Raw genomic sequence first — 8,610 nt, 5'->3', positions numbered from 1 at the left:
TCTTGAATAAAAGTATAGATAGCATGCTTATCAAATCCACATATGACACAGATCTGGGAGAAATAACTGACATGGTAGGTATATAACAAAAGAAATGTTCAAAAAGATCTCAGTAAGATAGCTTATTGGGTCCAATTAAGTAAGATAAATTTGAATATGGATAAAAATGGAGTCTTATACTTGGGTTCAAAAAACCATTCAAAAATTGGGTGATGGGAATGGATTAAGTGTAATTCAATCAAAAAAGACCACAATTTTTAATGAACTGAAAGCTTAATGTGAGTCAATAGTGTACTATGGCAGCCCAGACAGCCAACGGGATCTTTGGGCACATTGAGAGGCACACCTTTCCAGGTATAAAGAACTGATGGTACTCCTGTATTGTGCCCTGGTCAAAACATAACTGGATATTGGGTTTGGTTCTGGACATCAAATTTTAGGAGGATGTGGATAAGGTAAAGCATGACCAGAGTAGGGAATCCACAATGATGAAAGGCCTCAACTTTATGCTGTATAAAGATTGGTTGAATAAAATGGGAGTATTTAGTCTTTAGTCTGTAGTCCCCCTTGATGGAAGGGACGCTGTCTTCAAGTACTTGAACATTTGTCATTAGAAAGAAGATTGAACTCATTCTTCTTGGGTCCAGAGGGCAAAGGTAGGAACAATGGATAGAAGTAGCAAAAAGGCTGATTTGGGATGTAAGGAAAAGCTTACTAACAGAACTATTCAAAAGGGCACTGGATTTCTTTGCAAAGTAAGGTGTTCCCTTTTACTATATATCTTTAGGCAAAAGCTAGATGACCATTTGTCACACATGCCATTAAAAGGAGTTTGTTTTAGGGACCATTTGGACTAGTTGGTCTCTCAGTTCTTCCATCTCTGAGGTTCTATAAGTTCCCAAATAGTAGGTAAAAGGAGTATATATGAAAGAATTCCTCCCTGTCTAATGCTTAAATGCACATGTTCATAGCATTATTGATTTCACACTAAAAGGGACTTGTAACCAGATGAGGTTAAGTGATTCACCCAAAGTCACAAACATGGCAAGTGGTACAGTCAAGATTTGAATCCAAGTCATCTGATTTCCAATCCATCACCCTTTCCACTACACCCTGCTGCATCATATTCTCACTGGTTGTGCATCTTATAAAGTTGGTGCAAGGTTTTTTTTTTTTGTTTTTTTTTTGTTTTTTTTTTTTGTTTGTTTGTTTTTTTAGGCAATTGGGGTTAAGTGACTTGCCCAGGGTTACACAGTTAGTAGGTGTGTCAAGTGTTTGGTCTGAGGCCGGATTTGAACTCAGGTCCTCCTGACTTCAGGGCCAGTGCCCTATCCACTGCGCCACCTAGCTGCCCCAAGTTTTGTATTTTTTTAGATCCCTTCCCAGTCACATTAAAAGTACAAACAGCCATGTTTTCACATATTATGAATATTCCCTTTGTTTCCAAGGGTATCTGTAACTAAATCCTACTACCTGCTAAGCAGAGGCAAAAACTGACCTTTATCAAAGGATTTTCCATTGCATATTTTTCCCTCCCTCCTACTCAGGGTCAGGGTGAGAAGCAAAGAATCATGATGTTTTCACTTTTGAGAGGTTGGTGGTTTCTCTTAGTTGGGAGCAAGAGAGATACAGAGTCAATCTGAAAAAATTTATGACACTTTTATGAAACTAAAAGCATATAAATCTGTCTTATGTAATTAGTATGCACTTTAAAGAACCAAACTCATGAGGAGTGTAGAGCAAATTAACAAAGAAGATGCATTTCAATGACATTTTATTGTCAAGAAATTCATTACCAGAGGTATAAAAAGTAATAGCTCACATTCCTATATTTGGAGGTTTATTAAGTGATTTCTTCACAACCCAACGAAATAGGTTGTACAAATATTGTTATTCCTATAATTCAGGTGACATAGCTATTGTTCTGAAATATGAAGTGGCTTATTCAAGATTCCACAGTGTAAGTCTAAGTCAGGTATCCTGATTATAAGACCAATGCTCTAATATTTTAATATTTCCAAATTTCATCCCTAAAAACAACCAATTAATGGAATAATTATTCCCTCTCCCCCCCCCATTTTGAACAGGAAGCATTCTTTTGTATGTATTGTTCTCTCTGGCGCACTTTCCTGGTTCGTCCCCTCCTTTCCTTCAAGTGAAAAGTAACTTGTGTCGTGTATACCCTCATGGTCCTACCTTGCCTGAGATAGTTTTACATGTAATGATGCAGAACATGCCTATAAACTATGTTCCCTCGCTCTCTGTCCCAAGTAACCAAGATGCATGTATGTGACATAGTAGAAATACCACTGGATGTGGCATCAGAGGACCTAGGTCCAAATTTTAACTCTGTTATCTAATATTTATTTATTATTGAGAAAGTTATTTCTCCTAAGGTCTCAGATTCTTCTGTGAAGTGAGAGAATAGGTGAACTCTAAGATACCTTCTAGCTCTAAAAACTATTAATTCATAAATATAACCCTCATTTCAGCTTTGTCTAGAATCTGGCCTACCCTCAAAAGACCTGGATCTAAGATATTATTTTTGTCTCCACTTCTTGAGCTTCCACTCCCATTTACAAAACACCAAATAGACTACAAGTTCCCCTACCTTATTTTTACCCAGTTCAACTTTGGTTAAAGGTGGTATAACCCAAAATTTGCTAAAAAAGGAATCACTTTATTATTACATATATATTTCAACATTGCTAGTGTAAGAACAGACTACCACTGACCCAGTAGGTCTACTGTTTTACGATCATCCTGATTTTATTAGTGCATACTTTCTCTACCAATATTCACACATACCTTATATGTCTGAGTGGGAAACTTTCATCAGTTGCTACATTTGAAACAATTCATCATCTGGTGGCCCATTTCTCTGGTAATGAGCCTCCCCTGCTTATTTAGTATGGCCCTTGAACAAAAGATATACGATTTATTGCCCTTAAATGGCTTAACCATCAGGGTTCTACATCAACAGAGCAAAGAGTCCAGATTGTGATGAACATCACCCCACCCCCAAAGTGGAGCCCATTCTGGATAAATAACATGCCAGCTTTCCATCCATTTGTTTACATTAGCATCGTTTGCCAAATCGACATGCTTCTTGCTATTTGGCAAAAACCAAATGCGAAAACATGGTTTACTCAGAGAGAGGACTCATTTTTAGAGAGTTTTGGTTAGAAGATGTAGTCAATTTCTTATATTGTTTCTTTAAAAATATATATAATTTTTATTTTATTTCCCAATTGTGTGTATTTACCTTTGCCCCTAATTCTGCAAGACAACAAAAAGAATAACTGAAAAATGATTTTAAAATGTCTTCCAGATATTAAATGTTATAAAAATGAGGCAGCATTACATAGTAGACAGAGGACTGGTCTTATAGTCAGGAAGATCTTTGTTCAAATCCTGTCAGTGATAGGTACTGTCTGTGTAACTCTGGACAAGTCACTTGACCTGTCAATGTTCCAAACAACTTTCTGAGACTCTAAGTTGCAGAAAAGATGCTCACCCGCATTAGTTCAGGCTCATCTGAGTGTTCCCTACAAAAATGGAATCACATAAATCCCTTACCTAAAAATAAGAAACAGTATAGTATAGTGGATAGAAGGTTGGCCATCAAGACAAAAAACAGCTTCAAGGTGATAGCACATATTAACTATGTGGCTATAGGTAAGTCACTTAACCATTCAATCATCTCAATACTCTAAGTGGGTGGTGGTGTTAATCTTTTAAATATTGCCTTGATTTTAAAGACTCACAAATTCAAATACATGAAGTTTTGACATGCTGATGTACATTAAGATAGGATGTTTTCATACTTGGAGTTCCTTACATGGATGAAATCACAAACCTGAAGCAAAAAACTAGATAAAATTAATTTTTTAAAAAATCAATCAACTACTAGTATTTCATTAACAAAATACTTTAATTCTTTAATCCCTTTACTTTTTAGTAAACTTTTTGAAATTTATGTAGTTTTCTGCCATGTACTAAAATAATGTTTCCACAATAATGTCTTCTTCAGCTTTCTTCAGATTTAAATTCCCATTATCTAAAGTTCAGTTAAGAAATTAATAGAAGATTACCACAAGATGGCAGTTTTGAACCTCACTGTGACTATCCAGTGACCAAAAGAAATGAATATTAAACATCTTTCACTCTTTTCTTTTTTTGTAGAGCAGAAGACCACAATTTTTATTTTGTGGAAAAGCAGGTTGTGAGAGTTTTAGATTTCTAAGACACTCACAAGGTGCCTCTACTTTGAACAAGTCTAGCCACAAAATCTCCCAATCAGCACTGTCACTTATTATCAAGTGTTTCAGGACTTCAAATGAAGAGTGAGTGGTGAATCACCCAAATGACTTCATGTGCCCTAAGTGGCACTGACCCTAGCCTGAATCCTGATCAAATGTGACAGGGCAGTAAGCACTAGACCTCTAAGAGAAGCTCATTAACTTGATAGCTAAGAAGACAAAGTGAAACACCAGAAATTTAGGCTTCTTAAGTTTGAGCTTGTGGTCACTGCTACAAAAATGATATGTAAGAAAAAAAAAGTACATCATTCCTAGCCATAAAGGGAAAAGGAATGCAAATAAATGAAGATGTTAGGCATAGAGGAAAAAAATTATATGTAAAATGGAGTTTTCTAAAGGCAAGAGAACCTGAAAAACTGGAGACAAAACTGGGATTGTTGTTCTTTTCAGATTAAAAAAACTATAGGTATGATGGTGTAAAAAGGAGCCTAGCATTTGGTCTGAGGGCCTGGATTGAAAGGTTTGTTTGTTTTATTTTTTTTTCCCTGTTACTGCCTATGTGAAACCAAGCAAGTCATTTAACTATTTTGTGCCTCAGTTTCCTTATCTGAAAAAATGAAGGATCACTTCCTGCTCTATATCTTTGTTCTGTGGGGAGAGATACCACATTGTAGAAAGTCATTTTGATCATTGTAGCTAAATTTTCCAAACATAAATTGAATATAGATTTTCCACATGCTCTATAATCAGGGGTACTTGGCGTTTTTTTGTGTCACAAACCTTTTGACAGTCTGCTGAAGCCTTCTCAGACTAATGCTTCTAAATGCATGAAATAAAATGCATAGGATTAACAAGGAAACTAATTATACTGAAATACAATTATCAAAAATTTTTTAAAATATATCCACAGACTCCAAATTAAGTGCCTCAATTCCACTTGTACACTACATGAACTCACATGGTTTATGGTGTTCTGTTGCATGTTGATTTCCAAATGAATGCTCCTCTCCTTCCACTGACAACCGGGAGCACGTCAAAGCTAATTATCTGCCATCACGCCCTGTTGCATGAGCAGCACCTTGCCTGCTGCTGCTGGGACCTTGGTGCTGTCTGCTACTTCATTTGCATGGACTTCTGAGTGTCTTTGCTGTGTACAGATCACACAGAATGTTGCCCAAGGGCCAGCCGTGGGCCCACATGAATTGGGAAACATACCTAAGGCCTTTCCTCATTGCTTCAGGAGTAATAGCAGGGCTCTTACGCAGGTTCACACACCCTGGCAGCAGAAAGGGTCATCTGTTGCCTCATCTGCTTTTTGGTGTCTGGGGTACAGTGCCAGATCGGCAGAGGACTTTGCTTCTGCTCATGCAAATGTCTGTGGGAGGATCCTCGGGTTGGCAGAGTTTCCCTCCATCCCCCCAATTTGTGGCTGCACCGTCTGTCTGCCACGTATGTGCTTCAATCGCTTGTTGAGGAAACCTCAAATTAGATATTTTCCATTTTCAGATCTTCTATTTCTGCCTCTTTTCCTTGTAAGGATCAAGAACTTCCCCAGACATTTTAAATGTTCCTTCCTCGAATTCAATTAATTGAAATGATATTCAGTTTTTAAACTATAAAGAAACGATTATTTATATATTTTAAGACATTTACAACCAGACCATTATAAGAACACATATCCTATTAATTTAGGGGATTGTTCTAATATCTAAATGCTTTGTATCATTCAGATAAAAGGAAAATGTGTATATATTATATGTGGTATCTAAAATATATGTTGTATATAAAGAAAGTGTATAGAGTAGAATTTAGAGGTGTAAGGAACCTTAGAGGCAGTTTAGTTCAACCTCCTATTTTACAGTTGAGGAAACTGAGTCCGAGGGCACTTAATGACTTTCCCAAAGACACATGAGTAGCCATCATCAATATGAATGTCAGTCTTCTGATTGTGGAATCAACATTTTTTCTATTATAACCCTGATTCCTAATAAACTATTTGGAGTTCAGACGTATTATCACTATTTGGATCTCACTAAATCTTTTAACTCCCTTCCTAAAAATGCTGGATTCCCTTTATTTATTTTATAAATTTAAATGAATTACAATTAATTTTCCTTTTTGAAATTTAGAGAATTGTCAGAGAAATTTCATGATAGACTAGAGTAAAAGCAAGATGTTGCCTGGGACAAAGAAGGAAAAATATATATTGTGCTACAATGGAAAAACAAAAAGATTTTTAGTCAGAAGTCAGAGGTTCAGATTCTGGATCAAGAGATGGATTAAGTATCAGATGGAATTGAGGGATAAGGGACTGGATGACTACCAACTATTTTCAGAAAAACTTGTGGTGACAAGGATTCTGAACTTGGAGTCAGTCAAACTGGGGTTCAAATTCCAGCTCTAAAACTTTCTAGCTGTGTGTGTGACCATGGGAAGATCATATGATCTTTCAGATTCTCAGTTTAACTATCTGTGAAATGGCAATGATTTTATCGTATTTCTTCACTCATATCCCGGTTATGAGAAAAAAATATTTATCTTTATACAATTCAAAACACAAAAATGTGAGTTACAATTATTATTCATCATTCATGTGACCTGGGCCAATTTATTTCCACTTCTTGAGCCATAATTTTCTCATCTGAAAAGTAAGGGACTTTGAGAAGGAAAAGAAATAATTTTCTTTAATAAATCCCCAAAAAGGGGGAATTATTCTAAAAAAGATAAGAATGAGGTTGAACTACATAGTCTCTAAGTTAATTTTCTTCCATTTCTAAATACTATGATCCTATACTATTTTAGCTAAATTGTATGTGTATGTGTGTGTGTGTGTGTTGTTCAGTTCTTTCAGTCATGTCCAGCTCTTTGTGACCCCATTTGGGATTTTCTTTTTTTTTTTTTGGCTAGGCAATGGGGTTAAGTGACTTGCCCAGGGTCACACAGCTAGTAAGTGTTATGTGTCTGAGAACAGATTTGAACTCAGGTCCTCCTGAATCCAGGGCTGGTGCTCTATCCACTGATCCACCTAGCTGCCCCCCCCCCCCCCCTTGGGATTTTCTTGACAAAGATACTAGAGTGGTTTGCTATTTCCTTCTCCAGCTCATTTTACACATGAGGAAACTGAGGCAAACAAGGTTAAGTAACTTGCCCAGGGTCACACAGCTAGTAAGTGTTTGAGGCCAGGTTTGACCTCGGGTCTTCCTGACTCCAGGAAAGCTAGGTGTCACAGTGGATAGAACTCTGGGCCTTCAGTCAAGAAGAACCATCTTCCTGAATTCAACTCTGGCCTCAGACACTTACTAACAATGTGACCCTGGACAAGTCACTTACCCTGTTTTCCTCAGTTTCCTCATCTATAAAATGAGCTGGAGAAGTAAATGGCAGACCACTTCAGTATCTTTGCCAAAAAAACCCCAAATGGGGTCATGAGGAGTCAGACACGACTGAAAAAAATTATTGAACAGGAACATCCTGACTTCAGGCCCAGAGCTCTACCTACTGTGCCACCTGGATTCTGTAGATAGATTGATAGATAATAGATATATCAATAGATGGGCATATGTGTGCATGTGTATACACGTACATATATATGTATATCTATATATGTGTGTTTATATACATATATGTGTATAAACTATGTGTGTGTGTGTATGTATGTGTATGTATATATAAATATATATATATACATATATGTACAGTCTTTGGTTAGTGGATTTTTTTTTCTGCTTTTTATGCTATGTCATTGGACTAATATAAGGAATTGTATTATGATTTTAAAGTGTTAAAAATATTACAATGAGATACTTGGAAAGAACAAAAAAAATATGCTTGATATTGAATGTTATATGCAATGACCAAATCTATCCCTAAAGTAATGTATGTTTCTCCTTCTTTGCAGTGAGGTGGAAGGAGGGAGACTGAACATTGAACATTACATATACTGTTAGTTCCACTTGATATGTTGACTAGATTTGCTGAACTACAATTCTGTTGTTCTTAGTGGTGGTGGTGGTGTTCTATTTCTTTTTAATTTCTTTGTTGTTCTTAAAAGGGATGGTTTGTTATGTAGGGGAGAGAGGAAGAGATAGTCAGAAGCAAAAGACATACAAAAACAAAAGATATCAATAAAATTAAATTTAAAAAATAATGTTCACCAACTGTCATTTTCTTTCTAAAGGATGATTATCTCATTTCCTAAGGTTTCAGTGAAATTAAATTCAGTTTCTTGCTCAGAACACAAAGAAATAAAGAGAGCCATTTTAGCACAAAAAGGACTAACCAACAGAAAACCCTGAACCAGTGTAAAAACCTCTGAAAACATATGATCCTTAAAGTTAGTATCCTCTAG

Source organism: Vombatus ursinus, unplaced genomic scaffold (genome assembly GCF_900497805.2).
Source record: "Vombatus ursinus unplaced genomic scaffold, bare-nosed wombat genome assembly UNPS02014770.1, whole genome shotgun sequence".
Taxonomy (NCBI): domain Eukaryota; kingdom Metazoa; phylum Chordata; class Mammalia; order Diprotodontia; family Vombatidae; genus Vombatus; species Vombatus ursinus.
This window is presented reverse-complemented; position numbering follows the sequence as displayed.